General features: G+C 57.0%; 1 long non-coding RNA gene across 1 annotated transcript; it reads right to left on the bottom strand.

Moving 5' to 3' along the window:
• Positions 1–1,882: 1,882 nt before the first annotated feature.
• LOC112579545 lies at positions 1,883–14,410 on the bottom strand. The gene is made up of 2 exons (XR_003103858.3): positions 5,956–14,410; positions 1,883–2,846 (listed from the first exon to the last, which is right to left on the bottom strand). It is a non-coding gene; the product is annotated as an uncharacterized LOC112579545 (long non-coding RNA).
• Between the last annotated feature and the right edge of the window lie 415 nt (positions 14,411–14,825).

Genomic DNA, 14,825 nt, shown 5'->3' with positions numbered 1-14,825 from the left:
GACCTGGGTTCAGTCCCTGGGTTGGGAAGATTCCCTGGAGAAGGAAATGGCAACCCACTCCATCACTCTTGCCTGGGAAATCCCATGGACACAGGCGAGTGGCAGGCTACAGTCCATGGGGTTGCAAAGAGTCAGACACAACTGACTGGCTAACACACACAGGGCTTATGCTCAGTCCTGGGGAAAGAGAAAGGTACTGGACAAGACTCCTGTCTTCAGGGAGTTCCTGATCTAGTCTGCAGGGCAGAAGGATGAATAGAGGCAATTTTTAAATCTTTGGTCTCTAGTAAGCCCACTTCTCCAACTCATTGAGAGCTCACTTTCCTCTCCTGTGTAGTCTTACCCTTTGCTCTAAGTCCCATTCGCACTAACACTGCATCCTCCCTGTCAGTGGAACCCCAGATGCCCGAGTGCTTCTTCACTTGCAGCAAAGGCCAGGGGTTCGCAGGCCTGGATTCACCATTAGACCCAATCCACCTACATCTTCACTGATTTTTTGCCTCCACCTTTGGGACTCTCCAAGGAGTTCAGGTCACTGGTCCTCAGGACACCCTAGGAACCTGACCAAGGCCCCTCCCCAGGAAGAAGGGAGAGGCGGGCTGACTTGGCATCTATGCCATCCCTGACCCCACTTTCTCATCAAGAAGGCCTTGTTCCCACTGACTGCATGGCTGTGAGGGTGAGCTCTACTGCACGAGAGCCACGTCCTGCTTGATATGTTCCAGTATTCTTGCCTGGGAAATCCCATGGATAGAGAGGCCTGGCGGGCTACAGGGGTCATGGGGTCACAAAGGGTCGGACACAACTGAACGACTGAGCATACACACACACCAGGAGGGAGTGCATCGCTCTCCTTCGTGAGTGCAGACAGCAGACCAGACTGGCTCTGTGTTCCTGAGCCCTAAGTCTCAAAGGGCCACAGAGAAGTAAGACTCTGATGTTCCAAGTCTGGCCAAGCCCAGGGTAAGAAAATCCCCAGGGTCCCAAATCTCGGGAAACGGGCTGAACTGATTCCCACTTTCTGTGCAGCTCGAGCATCCTGTATCCATTCCCATGTCAGCAAGTCCTCCCCATCCTTCCTCCCAATGCCCGTCCTCCCTAAGTGCACCAGAAACCTCTGCCCAAGGCTTGGATTCCAAGGGACCTGCTGAAGTCCTAAGCCTTAGGAATAGCAGGACCCAGCTTCTAAGCAATTCCAAGCAGAGCAGGAACGGGCTGATCATCCACAACCCCAGGAGCTAGCAACTCCTTCAAAGGGGTGAGGCGGGGATAGTTATTTCCTGCATGTCCAGCACTGGGCTGAGTGCCTCCACCCTTGTGATCTCATGGAATGGGGACAATCATCTGTTATCCTGAGGCCAAGAGGTTGATGACTCGCCCAGGGTCACACAGCTTGTGAGTGGGCAGCTGGGGCCTGGACCTGCTTTCTGGGGCTCTCGGAAGAGCCGGATCCCAGGGCAGGGGAAGGAGGCAGAAGGAAGAGGAGCCAAGTGTGGAACAGACCTGGGGGTCGGGGGGACACAGGGGCCGAGGCGGTCAGAATTGGGGAGGAAGAGAAAGGCAAAAACATAGGAGAAAGAGTCACAGAAGGCGGTAGAGCGGAGTGAGGTGAGAAAGAGCAAAGAAAAGGCTTTGGGGGGACACAGAGGAGGGCGAGAGGGGACAGCGCCGTGGGTTCTGGAAGGCTGCAGGCCCTGAGGAGCCCGCCTCCGTCTTCTGCAGCAGAGGAACGGGACCAGAGGGAGTCTGCAGTTTGCTGGAGGTCACCAGGAGCGTCTTGTTGACCCCGCGGCTCGAGTTTTTGTGGGCAAGAAATCGGTTTGAGATAAAAAAAAAACAACACTTAGGTGCTCCAGGGAGTGAGAGGCGAAACTGTTTTTTATTTTTATCTTTTTATTTGTTATTTATTTTTGGCTGTGCTGGGTCTCTGCTGAGGCATGTGGACTCTCTAATTGTGCTGTGTGGGCTCAGCTGCCCCACGGCATCATGCAGGATCTCAGCTCCCCAACCGGGGATTGAACTTGTGTCCCCTGCATTGGAAGGCAGACTCTTAACCACTGGACCACCAGGGAAATCCCTGAAACAGTTTTTTAAATTACGTTAATATTTGAATAGGTAATAGATACACATGGTATGAAATTCAAAAGGTAACAAAAGGGGAAATGGTTCTCTTCCCTGTTACCTGATTCTTGGATATTTTTTCTGGAGGAAGTCTAGCAGACAGAAGCACAGAGGCAGATAAATTCTTTTTCTAATTTCACACCGCAAGTAGCACACCAAACACACCATACTTCACTTTGGTTGTTTTTCCCCACTAAATCCATGCCCGTGCCCATGCATATAGAGCCGTCTTGTTCTTTTTAATGACCATATAGTATTCTACTGTTTGGGTAAACTGTGGTATCTTCACATCCTGAGAGACCTCATTCATTCAAAAAACTGCAGGAAACATTTACGTACAATTTAAAAGATAATTATAAAGCGCACACGTATGTAACCACCATCCAGGTCAAGAAATAGAACACTGTCAGCACTCCAGAAGCTTCCCCCAAATGTCCTGCCTCTCTCTAGAAGGAAGACTATCCTAACTTTTCCAGTAATTATTTCCCTGTTTTCTTTACAGCTTTCCCACTTAAGTAAACATCTCTAACAATATAGTTTAGTTTTTACCTTAACAGATTTTAATCTTTATATGAAGAGAATCATGGTGTAAACATTCTTGTTGCACGTAGCTGTGGTCCATTTTCATCGCCGTATAGCCTTCCATTGTTGCGAAAAGCTATTTAACCAGTCTCTTACTGATGGATATTCAGGTCATTTCCAGTTTTCTGCTATTACAAATCATACTGCAATAGGCAAAATTTGCTCATTTACACACACGCAAGTATACGTCTAGGATAAATGCCCCAAAGTTGAAATACTGGGTCAAAGAGTAGTGCTTTTTTTTTTTTTTTTTGCAGGAAAGCTAGAGAGGAGCGTCTACTGGAATAGTTGGGGGACGATGTGAGTGAAGTTCATTTCCAGGACTGGCGGGATTTCAGTGCTGACTCCAGGCGGCAGTCCTCACGCCTTTGCCTCTGCTTGTTTCTAAAAAACATCCTTCAGCTGTAAAGAACAAAACCCATGTTTCTGCCTTACACGAAAACCATGTAGAAGAAAGGCCTGCTTCTGCAGAAGCAAATGCTCAAAGGGAGAGACACTACAATGTTACAAATTCTTTCTCTGTATTTAGTTTTCCAAGTCTAATCTTGACAGTTAAGAGATTTGACAGTGCAAAGAAAATCACCACAACCAACTACAGGCTTGAGTGAAAAATCTTTGTGCACCTCCCTGCAGACACTAATAAATACTATCAGGAATTACCTAAAATAGAAACAAAAACTCCTTCAATTGTAAGTAATATTGAAAATGCCACAGCTTTCCATCTTAACTCATTGGAAAAGAGACCAGAGAGTTATTTAGATGCTATCAAAGCAGGTGCCCAGATAGTTCTTTAATTTTTAAATTTTCATTTTTATTTTTTTTATTGAAGTACACTCAGAAATGTTTGACTTACCTCTTTTGAAGTCAAAAGAGACATTTTTTTTCAGTTGATATATAAGTGATGTATATAACATTTTATTAGTTTTAGCCTGTGTACTGCATGCATTTTTAACTCTTAAGTAAATACGTAGATAAACATGGGCCTCCCAGGTGGCTCAGCAGTAAAGAATCTGCCTGCCAATGCAGGAGACACAGGTTTGATCCCTGAGCTGGGAAGATCCCCGGGAGGAGGAAGGGGCAACCTACTCCAGTATTCTTGCCTGGGAAATCCCATGGACAGAGGAGCCCGGTGGGCTACAGTCCACGGGGTTCTCAAAAGAGCCGGACACAACTGAGCGATTAAACAACGAGACGCATGTAGAGATACTGTCGCATTGTCTCGAGCGAAGGTTCTCCCCACTTATCCTTCCACCAGTAGCCAGTGAGAGTGCTGTTCCCACCCTCGCTGGACAAGCAGGCGGCCACGCAGGGCTGGGCCCTGCAGAGAGGGCCAGGCGGTCAGGCAGGCCTGGGTGGCGGGGTGCTGGGCGGCCTTTGCCTGAACTGGGCCGGGCGGCTGCCGGGGTAGGCTGGGTGTTACTGCAATCACAAGGCAGGCGGGCAACAGGAAACACGGGGCCCACGTCCTCGACGCTGAGTGCGTGGGGGAGCATCGTGGCCCCCTCTCTCGCAGGCCCCTCAACCTCAGCCCCAAAGAGCTCCAGACGCCCTCCACCCTTGCGAGCGACTGGTCCCGACGGGACGCGACGGGGCACACGGGAGGACTCAGGCCTCACACAGTGAGCTGGGAAAGGTGACCAGAAAGAGCTGAGCCCGTGTACAGAAATGGCCGTCTTGCAACTTCCTCTCATGGTTGAGACACTGGGAGGGCTCCCTGGGCCCCTCCAAGCTCTGAGCTCCGGTCCGAGCGCCGGGCTGGCTCTGGAGTGCGTTAGGACATCTTACAAATATTTGCTCAGGGCCTCCAAGGGTCAGGCGACCAGACAGGCAAAGGCCCCTGTCCTCCGGGGGCTGATTCTGGAGCAGGCGGGGTTGGTGGAGGGGGGGCAGGGGACACACGGAGCAGGCGAGGAGGAGGCAAGCGCTATAGGAAAGGGGATGGCCCAGTTTAGGGCTGCTGCAGTGCAGGGGAGAGGGGGGGGCGCATTTGCAGTGTGAAGGGGAGCAGGGCAGGCCTCGTGGAGAAATGGAGCATGTGGTCACTGAACCACCCCTGGGAACAAATGGACGAACCAGCCAAGCAGACACCTGGGAGAAGAGCTCCAGGCGGGGGGACCAGCAAGGGGCCAGTGTGAGCAGAGCCAGGGTGGGAGTGGGAGGAGATGAGAGGCCTGGGGAGGGGGCGGGGGATGCTGAGGGACGTTTTGCACATCGTGTGGAATACGGTCCTGACTCCAGGAGAACAGGAGCACCACCGCAAAGTTCACTTTCTCATTCAGATCTGAAGTTGGGGCTCTTATCATCCCCCCTGGGACAGTCGAGGAAACTGAGGCTCAGAAGGGGGTCCATGACTCAGCCAATCGAGAGACAGGCGAGGCTTAAACCAGGTCTGCTGGAGACCCGGGTGGTACCCAGGGCAGGCGCCCATAAAGTGCCAGGGGCTGGGACCAAGGAGACCAGCACCACCGGCTGAGGCCCTCGTCGCCGGGCATTAACTCGCCCCACCTCCCATGACCCTGTGAATTTAGTACCAGTACCGTTTTACAGACAAGGGTCATGGGGTTCGGCTGGCGAAGGGGCTGCGCAAGGACACACAGCTGGCCCAGGGGGGGTGTGTGGGTGGCCCTGGGGCATGTGCTTCCGCGGCTGCCTCCATCTCGAGTTTCTCCCGTGGGTGCTTTCCTACCTAAAAGTGCTCCTTAGCTCTGGCTTGTTCACAGGCTGAAGTCCAAAGCTCTGAGTCCTGTGCTGGAGTCCGCCGCCCCCCTCCAACACCCTGGCCAGCCTTTCCCACCCTCCCCCACCCCGAGTGGACCAGCCCTGCCCCCACCTCCAGCCCAAAGACACTACTCAACATTCCCAGAACCTCTTTCTCAATCTCCCACGGCCTTTGCTCACAGTCCCACCCCCTTTCACACTCGAAGGCCTCCTCCATCTTTTTTTTTTTTCTCCTCCATCTTTTGAGGGCTCCCCTTCTCCAGGCTAAGATGCTCCCTTCCCAGGTCACACCTCCATCTCCCCACCTCCCCCCACCTCCCGCCGCCCCCGCCCTACTGAGTCTCTCCTGGCACTCTGCACCAGCTCCTGCCCACCTCCCCGCTCCCTCCCACACTCCCACCGGCTCCCTGGCCCCAGGGGCTAAGCAGCAGAGAGTGGCCTGATCTCCCATGCCCTGAATCTCAGCTCTCCCCCCACAACCCCTCTCCACACCCTTGTCTCCTGTTGACCAGGCCTTTCAGACGGGGAGCTCACCTCCTGGCCACATCACTCAGCCTCCGGCACCTCAAACCCACCGCCACCCACAGCGACTTCCTCCTGCTCACCACGGGCAGCACCCGCCCTGCTCGCTCAGTGAGGACAGGAGCCACTCCCCCCCACTCTGCAAGGCCCCCCCTCTTCTGTGGAGCCCCCGACACCATCCTCTCCTATCTAGGCACCCCTGGATCCTTCCCTACCACTGGCTGTGTAGCCCCTTCCCCTCTCTGAAGCTCAGAGGCCTCGATTCTGTAGAGATGCCAACAAGACTCAGCTGCAGCATGGTCCAGAGGGCAGAAAGAGACAATCTGTGTGAGCCTCTCCCTTGTATACAGTAGGCTTTCAATTAGTGCGTGTTTCCCTCACTGGCCTCCGCAAATGCTGAGTGACCCTTGTGGAGGTTAAAGTATGGCTCTAGAGACCTTGATTTCGAATCCTATCCCTGCCCTGTGTTTGCCGTGTGGCTGAGGGCAAGTCACTTCTCAGAGCCTCGGTATTGTCATCTGTAAAATGGGGGCAACAGCAGGATACACCCCAGGGGGCTGAGAGAATTAGAGACTGCACTGGATATGTTTCTATCTGATGCGCACACCCAGCCTCCCTCTGGAGGAGGAAGGCTCGGCCCTGTCTCCAAGGGCTCAGGATCTCTGTGGCCCTCAGTTCCTTGGAAGCTCCCGCCCCCTGGCCTTTCCAAAGACTCCTTGGAAAAGCTGAGCAATGTGAGGAGCCAAGAAGCTGTCAGATGAGAGCCTTGAGACAGCAGCCTCTCACCCTCCTTTGCCCTGCCTGCCCTTCTCCCCTCCTCCCTGCCTGAGCAACCAGCTCTCGGGAGAAGACCGAGGGGCCCCAGGTCTGGAGTAGGGATGCTGTGGTAGGAAGAGGGTAATCAATACCAAGCTCCCGTCGTGGGCCAGCGCGCTAGACATTTACAACAAAGCGATGGCACAGGGATCGATTTTAATAGATGAGAAATGGGCCTCAGAGCCAACCCTTATACCGCTTCAGGGCGGAAAGCAGAAACAGCCAGAATCAGGGTCGGACCGGGCTTATCTTACTCCACAGTCTGTGCTCTCAGCCCAAAGCTGCCCCAGTGTGTGTGCCGGGAGCCAGCAGGTCAGGGGTCTCTGTGCCCGGTGCGTGAGTGGGAGGGTGCTGAGGGGGCCGGTGAGTGAGGCGCTGACTTGATTTCCAGGCTGTGGGATTCCAGGCTAGTTTGAAGCTAGGGGTCCCCGGGCAAGTGCGAGGGGCATGGAGTCGACAGGCCTGGACCCGGAAGGAGTTAAATGCATAAGGGGCCTGGGTGAATCAGAGGCTCCGCAGGCTGAGATGGAAATTCCCTGTGCATGGCGTGTGGTCACCCAGAAAAGGGAAACGGTGCTTTTCGGAGCAGAGGATGGCGGGGGCTCCAGCCCGGGAGCAGATGCCTGCCTGGGTGGGGCTGGCGAGGGCGTCGCGACCAAGGAGGCCTGGCTTCCGGGTGGGAAGAAGGAGGCAAGGAGCCATGAAGCCAGGCCAGGCCTGGTCATTCTGTGGTGTGTCCATGGGCCTTGACAGATGAATAGGAGCTCACTGGGCCCAGAGGAAGAAAAGGAACTTGACTTGAACTGTGGGAAGCCCTAGAGCCCAGGCCCAGGGGTGGGACTCAGCATGGAGAGCCCGTCCCCCCGGGCTTTTGTTGGGGACCTCTTTCCTATCCCACCTGAGGGACCCCTCCTTACCCCGGGAAGCACCCGTTGCCTTCTCCTGGGGTCCCCCAGCCTCAGTCTCCCTTCCAGAGTCCTCAGCATCTTAACACTCATCTGCCTCCCGCACAGGACTGTGGGCAGGCGCCATGTCCCGGCTCCAGAGACAGTTTCTGCCTGCTGTGTTTGAGCACTTACAATCCACGGAAGAGGATTCTGACGTTCAGAGAAGTCAGGCGGAACGTGGCCGCTGGCTGCGGCTGAGGGGGTGTGGGAGCCAGGGCTCTGCTTCAGCTGGGACTTGGTGGGAGGCATGGAGTGGGGCAGGCAGAGCCTTCTCCTGAGGCCGTGGAGGGGGACCTGGGCCACTGACGACCAGGTCTGGCAGCTTCAGGGTCCAAGGCCTGCGTCCCCCTCAAGCTTCGGGACAGCCTGGCTTCCTGCCTTGTCCCCGGGGCTGGGAAACTTGTGTCCTCCCTGGGAAGGAGACGGGCGGATGAGATGGAGCCAGGGCTAGTCAGATGGACAGACGAGGGGACTGGGTGTCGGGAAACCCTGACTCCCGGTCCAGACACTTGCCCACTGTGTAGCCTGGGACACGCTCCTTGCCCTCTGCGCCCCAGCATCCATTTCTGATGGAGACGGTGGGACAGGCTCTATCTGGGGATGAAAAGAACCGACCCGCTCTGCGCCATCGTGAGAGAGCTTGTTCATGATTTGAAACGAGTGTTCCTTGTGCTGTCTTCTGTCTCTTCCTAGAACAATCCCCTGCTGCAGCGCCAGTCCTGCCTGTGGTTCCCAAGCAGCGTGAGCCGTGGTCTCAGGCCCAGCGTCCATCTGTCCCAGCTCAACTCTGCCCCGCAAGAGGGCCTGTGACCCAGACCAGCTGGATGAGGGGGCTGAAGCCCATCTCAAAGACAGTAGATGGCTGGGGCCTCCCACCCAGAAACAAGCCCCCTGGAAGGCCCCGGGTGCCCCCAGGCCCACCGCAGCACCCCAGATTCCTTGCCCCCACCATTCCCCCCTGGGAAAGGTCAAGGAGCTGCTGGAGCGGCTACCCTAGGGCAGGGCCGAGCAGCGTCATGGCGGCCATCAGGGCTGGAGCTTTTCCAGTCACGAAGGGGAACTGAGAACTGTGGGAATGTGCTTCGGGCAGGCCAGAGTGGGCCGGGCCCCGGTGGGAGGGGGCTGCTCCAAGAAGCCCAGGCTCATGGGGTCCTGGGCGGGGGTGAGGAGTTGAAGGGGACCCCCCAACCTCCAAGCAAAGTGGCTGAGGGGCCGGGGACGGGGCGTGTGGGGGTCACTGTGAGGTCCTGGCAGGTTGTCCAGAGAGAGCTGGCCGGGGCAGTGGGAGGTTGGGGAGCTATGTGGGGAAGGAAAGAGGAAGCCGTGTGGAGCGGGGGAGGGGGCCGCGGGGGATGGAGTGGGGGCCGGGGGGCCTGGAGCCACTCTGGCCGCAGCCACTTCGCTTCTCCAGGTTTCGGTTTGTAAATAGCTGCTGGCTCCATGCAGGCGGGATGGGTCCTGCCCCTTCTGTGGCCCGTGTCCAGGCAGGTCCAGGTCTGAGCTGCACAGGCCCCCGCCCTGGGTTTGAGGACCCCCCACTGTAAGCATCGAGGCTGGCCCGGCCTTTGGCCTTGATGGGCAGGTTCTGGCGGGCCCAGTTCTGGGCAGCCCCAACCTGTGGTCACTGAGGTAATACAGCTGGGATAGAACTTGATGACTTGGCCAACACTGGGCTTATTTATAACTGGGCCTCCGTGGGCAGAAGAGCAGCTGCGGAGCCGCCAACTCAGCACTTGAGCTGACCCCAGGCACCAAGGCAGGGGACCTGATGGCAGCGGCCAGGCCGGCTTCCCAGCCCCTCAGGCTGAGCACCAGGGTCTTGGGATCCTGGAGGCCTCTCTGGTTGGAACCAGTCCTTGGCCGTCCGTGATGGACAGGCCTTGAGACTGAGGAGAAGCCACTTAGGAAGTGGGTCCCTCAGAACCTCCTGGGCTGAGTGGGGTGGCTGAACTCAGTCAGTGGACCGGTCAGTTCCCCCAGGGGCACCCAAGCCTCGGCCTTCCTGCAAAGAAATTCTTCCTCCAGACGTCAGATGCTGTCAGCAATCTCCACAAGCAGCCAAGTCATCTGCCCTCCCCTTCTTGCAAGAGCAGCTTGAAAACAAAACAAAACACATTCGGGGAAAAGGCAATGCCAAGTTCCCGACGCCTGGCCTGGTGGTGGAACCTCCAGGCACCTGATGCCTGGAGAAGGCTCTGGGCCCTCCCGAGGCCCACATGTCACACCACACAGGCACCCACCTCCTTGCCGGACAGATGGGAAAGGCTGGCCCTGCCCCTAGCCCTACTCGTCTTTCTCCTGAGAAACAATGTGAGGGTGTACAGACCCTTTCCTAACATTTGTAGGGATACAGAGGATCCGGAGATCTTTCTCCCGCTCGGAATCCTTCCGAGTCAACCTTGTCTGCCACCATTCTCGGTCTGTCCCATCCACAGCCTGTCTCCCTAACCTGGTGCTGGCCTTTCCTGGCCTCCACACCTCAATTGGAAGTCTGGTTCCCCCAGCAGCTGTGCTCTCCCCTGCCCCCAGTCTCTCCAAACCCCTCTCTGTCGAGGCCTATGCCAAGCCCCACCTCGGAGGGTCCCAGTCTCAGGGCCCATCTTGTCCTCAAAGCTGAGGCTCTTGGGATGGAAAATATCAAGGAAGGTCAGAAATGGGCCTGAAATGGGTGAGGGATTTTAGACTCCGAGTACCATGATCACCTCACGTGAAAGAGGAAAACCAAGGCCTGGGGTGGGTCAGGGATGGCCAGAGGCACTCAGAGAACAAAGGACAGAGCTGGGACCAGAGCTCCCATCCCTGGACCTCGGACCCTCTGGACCACCTGCTCGGCCTCGGGCAGCCCTGCCTGGCCCCTTCCTCTTGGCAGAAGCTGTTGGGGATGGGAGGCATGGGGGCCCTTGGGTTGGGGGGTAACTCGGGCCATCTACTGCCCGGGTCGGGGCCTGGGGCGCGGGCCCACTCAGGCCCCTCTGGGCAGGGTCGGCGGGCCGCCCTGCCTGGAGCCACCCCGGCTGCAGCTGCCCCTGTTTCCACATCGGCAGCAGCAAGTCCGGCGCCTGAGAAAACAGGAAGCGCCCAGTCACCACAGGAAGCGTGTGTGCGCAGCCTCCCCGCCCCCGGGCCATTGCAAAATGCCAACAGCCCCGTTACCACAGGCACCACACCGCGGCGGCCCGGGATGCTCCGCCGCCAGGTCCGCCCCGGGGGCCGGGCCGTCGGACTTCAGCCCTCACCTGCCTGGCCCCGGCCTCGGGCCGATGTCCAACGGGGGCAGGGGGTTGGCCTCGAGAAGCCCGAGGCCTGGGCTTCGGGCCTCCCGCCTTCCTCTGGGTGCTCAGCCTCATCCCCCAGAGGCGGCTGAACCAGGGCCCCTCTGGCCATCGAGAAATCAGAATATGGGGTCAGGGGTCACAGAGAAGCCACCTCTCCGGCCTAAGGGTTAGCGCGGGAGGACTATTTGACGGCCTTCGACTTGACCGGGCTCCATCCGCCAGCCTCCCGAGGCCGCGGCCTCAGAGCCCGCCACCCCCACAGCCCCTGGGAGCTGTCTGCCGTCAAGTCCACACCTGCCACACCCTCTCGGCCCGGCCCCAGCCCTTCCCGACCGACCGAGACAGAGCCCGCCCCTGGGGTCCTGCCCCCGGGCCAGCCTTGGGGGGGCCGGGAGCAGGGGTGGGAGTCGGGGCCTCTCCTCGTCCGCCCTACCTGCTTCGACTCACCTCTCCTTTACGGCTCCCCGCGCCGGGGCTCACCCTTTGGAAGGAGATGGGAGTCCCGCAGGGCCTGCACTGCTCCAGCCCCGCGGACAGCAAGGAAAAGAGAAGAGAGCAGAGCATTTCATGGCTATAATAAATCAAAGGGGGAAGTCGGAGCAGGAGAAATAAGAAACTTCCCTACCCTGGGCATAGGGACCTGCCAGGCGGCAGCCCCCGGCACCCCACGGCTTTCCCTCCTCCTCCCTGCATCCCTGGCAGGGGGTGGGGGCCCAGATAGGGTGTCTTTTCCCCTAGGCCGAGGTACCCCACCTGCCCGGAGGTCCCCTGGGAACCCTGAAGGCCCAGGCTCTCTCAGCACTGGGCCTCAGTTTCCTCCAAATGGGCACGGGAAGATTCAACAAGGCTGTTCGTCTGAGGAGGCAAGGGCTTAGACTGCCCTACATAGACAGCTGAAGATGGGTAGGGACCCTCTGGACAAGGACCCTCAGGGCGTGAAGGGGCGGGCGGGAAGCATCTGAGAAGTCCCAGTGGGACGGCTGGGCTGGGCTGGGCTGGACAAACGTCTATGAAAGGAGACGGGAGAGTCAAAGCAAGAGGCAGGAGCACGGAGTGGAGGTGGGGAGAGCCCTAGACTGTGACAACAGGCAGGACTGTGACCTCAACTCTGTCCCTGCACTTTCTCAAACCAGACCAGGGGCCCAGGGCCTGGGGTCCACAGGGCAGGCCCCAGATACACGCAGTCACTGAAGACATCACGTCTTCCTGGTGTGTCCACGCAGGTAGAAACTGAGAGTAGAAACTGATTTTTTTTTAATTGTGCATGGAGTGGGGGAGCCCACCTTTTTAACAGGATACAAATCTATATGAATTTTTAAGACAAGAAGAAGGAATTTCAGAAATACATTGGCTAGTTTTGGCCCTGTTATGAGCGACGCCTCCAGCTTCCCCTGCTGTTGGGGTATCTTTACTGGAACCCTCCTGAGATGGCAGGCTCACTCCCCTTTACTCCAGGGGTCTCTGCTCTCACTCAGAGCAAATGCTTTGGGCCCCACCTGGGCTCCCAGCCCCCAGGGTCTCCCGGCAATATCTCCTGAACAGCTGGCAGCCTAGAGCTCGGGGTCCTAGGAGACAGCAGCAGGGCCCAGGATCCCTCTGCACCTCTGAGATCACGCTGCTTCACTCACAACCTCGTCAGGCAGATAAGATAAGAAAGTGGCTGTGACTGTTGGAGAGTCCGGGCTGCAGAGCCAGACAGATTGGGGAGCCTGCAGTGCCTAGGCAAGTGATCTCGCCTTTTGGAGCCTTGGTTTCCCCACTGGGGAAAGGCCTCACTTGAAAGCCGGTAATGTAGGACAAAGGAGATCATGGTCTGGGGCCTCACGGTGACCGTGTGGCCAGCAGCACACAGCGACCGCCACTCCTGTCTCCTCCCAGAAGCCCCCACTTCCTCCCTCCTTTCCCTTTCACCTGCCTGAGAACCTCTGCTCCCTGCTCTTCTCTGCACGCCCAGGGCCCCTGACCTCCCTCTGACCTGTCCTGATCTGGGAGAGTACCGAAGCTGGGGTTCCCAGCCCTACCCCAAGGCACTACATCTGTGAGGCGAGGTCCTTGGAGGCTCAACTCTTGCCCTGGCAGGACTCCCCACATCTACTCACACACTTCCTGCCCTCCTAAGACACCACCTTTCATCCCCAGACAGCCACACGGTTTGAACAACGGGTAGTGTTCACCAGGCACTCTGTGCACACCACATCTTGTAATCCTTGCAGTTGGAAGTATTCTTATCCCCATTTCACAGATGAGGAAACTGAGGCTCAGAGAGGAAGAGGGACTGGTGTGAGGTCAGCTGGCTAGAGAGGGGCAGCTCTGAGCTGAGAACTCAGTTCTCTCATCAGTTAACCCAGGAGAAATCCTAAGCAAACCATGAGGTGAAGCAGCACCTCTTTGGAAGACTTTGAGTCCTTTGGGATGTCACTGTTGCCCAGGCTCATGTGTGCATCCATGCGAAGTAGCTTCAGTTCAGTTCAGTTGTTCAGGTGTGTCCGACTCTTTGCCACCCCATGAACTGTAGCACACCAGGCTCCTCTGTCCATGGGATTCTCCAGGCAAGAGTACTGGAGTGGCTTGCATGCCTTTCTCCAGGAGGTTTTCCAGACCCAAGGAAAGAACCCATGTCTCTTACATCTGCTGCACTGGCAGGCAGGTTCTTGGCTCAGTCATGGCCTATTCCCAGTTCCCCGGCTCTGTCTCCATCCCCAGAGTCTCCTGCTTCTCCTGGTTCAGGCTGCAGTATGCCAGAGTTAGAAAAATTCCAGCCTCAGGTGACCATAAGATCAGAGATTATAAAATCCAGAAAGGTGAGCAGCCTCCTGAATCAAATGCTCCCCAGGCTCCCTGCCCTGCGCATGCGCGCCTCGTAGTGGATGGAGCAGGCCCAAGGGGGCAGTGTTCCCCAGTGGTTAGAACCAGGGCCTTGCTGCCAGGCATTCATGGGGTCTACATCTCAATTTTGCAACCAGAGACACACCACTCCACCCCCCACTGCATAAGTGACAGCCCTAATATGGAGAGAAAGATGCCTCTCCTGACCTGGAGATTTCACAGAAGGGAAATTTGCTTCTAAAGGCCAAAGGCTCAGCCCTTCTTCATGCATGGCCTCATTTAAGACTTGTTACAGCTCTGACGAGTAGGTACTATTATTACTCCCATTTTACAGATGAAGAAACCAAGGTGAAGGAGTCTTCCCAAGGTCACATGGTCCTGCAGAGACTTGAACCTCAGGCCCATGTGACTCCAAGTCAGATGCACTTACCCTGCCCTAGACAGGTCCCCCTTCCTTTTTTTCCTAGGAATTTTCCCTACCACTGCCAGCCCACAAGTCAGAGGCCCTGAATGGCAAAGTAAACCTCCACTGGCTGGGACTGAAGGGCTGGGCCCTGCCCAGCTGTGGTGCAGTCCCCAAATGCCTGACTGCTCTCACTTTTGGGCTGGGCTGGGCTGGCGGAGGGCCGCCTATGCATGCAAGGGGTGCGCCCAGCTGCAGCGGGGACTCCTCTAGGCCCCAGCTGTCCTTCCTTGGGCCAACCCTGCAACTATATTGGTGTCCGACCTGCTCCTATAGGAGGGGTGTAAGCCCTTCCCCGGGGGGTCTGCAGGGTGGGGCCAGGAAACCAAGAAGCTGGACGAGTGCTTCTCGCTTGCTTGGACCCCTTTCAAGGCCGGGGGAGAGGCCTCAGCAAATTTGTATTTGTGATTTTGTAATCTTTTTCTTAAAGAGGGCCCCCAGAGTGTACAAGCATACCCAAACCTAGCTCTGTTCCCGGGGTTGGGGGCAATACAAAGAGTTCCATTCTGCTCCCCACTTGTTTCCTGACGGCCAGCTCTGTGACTTAAGGCAGGC

This window comes from Bubalus bubalis, chromosome 16 (assembly GCF_019923935.1).
Source record: "Bubalus bubalis isolate 160015118507 breed Murrah chromosome 16, NDDB_SH_1, whole genome shotgun sequence".
Lineage (NCBI taxonomy): Eukaryota > Metazoa > Chordata > Mammalia > Artiodactyla > Bovidae > Bubalus > Bubalus bubalis.
The sequence above is the reverse complement of the archived record's forward strand: the minus strand, read 5'-3'. Positions and strand labels throughout refer to the sequence as shown.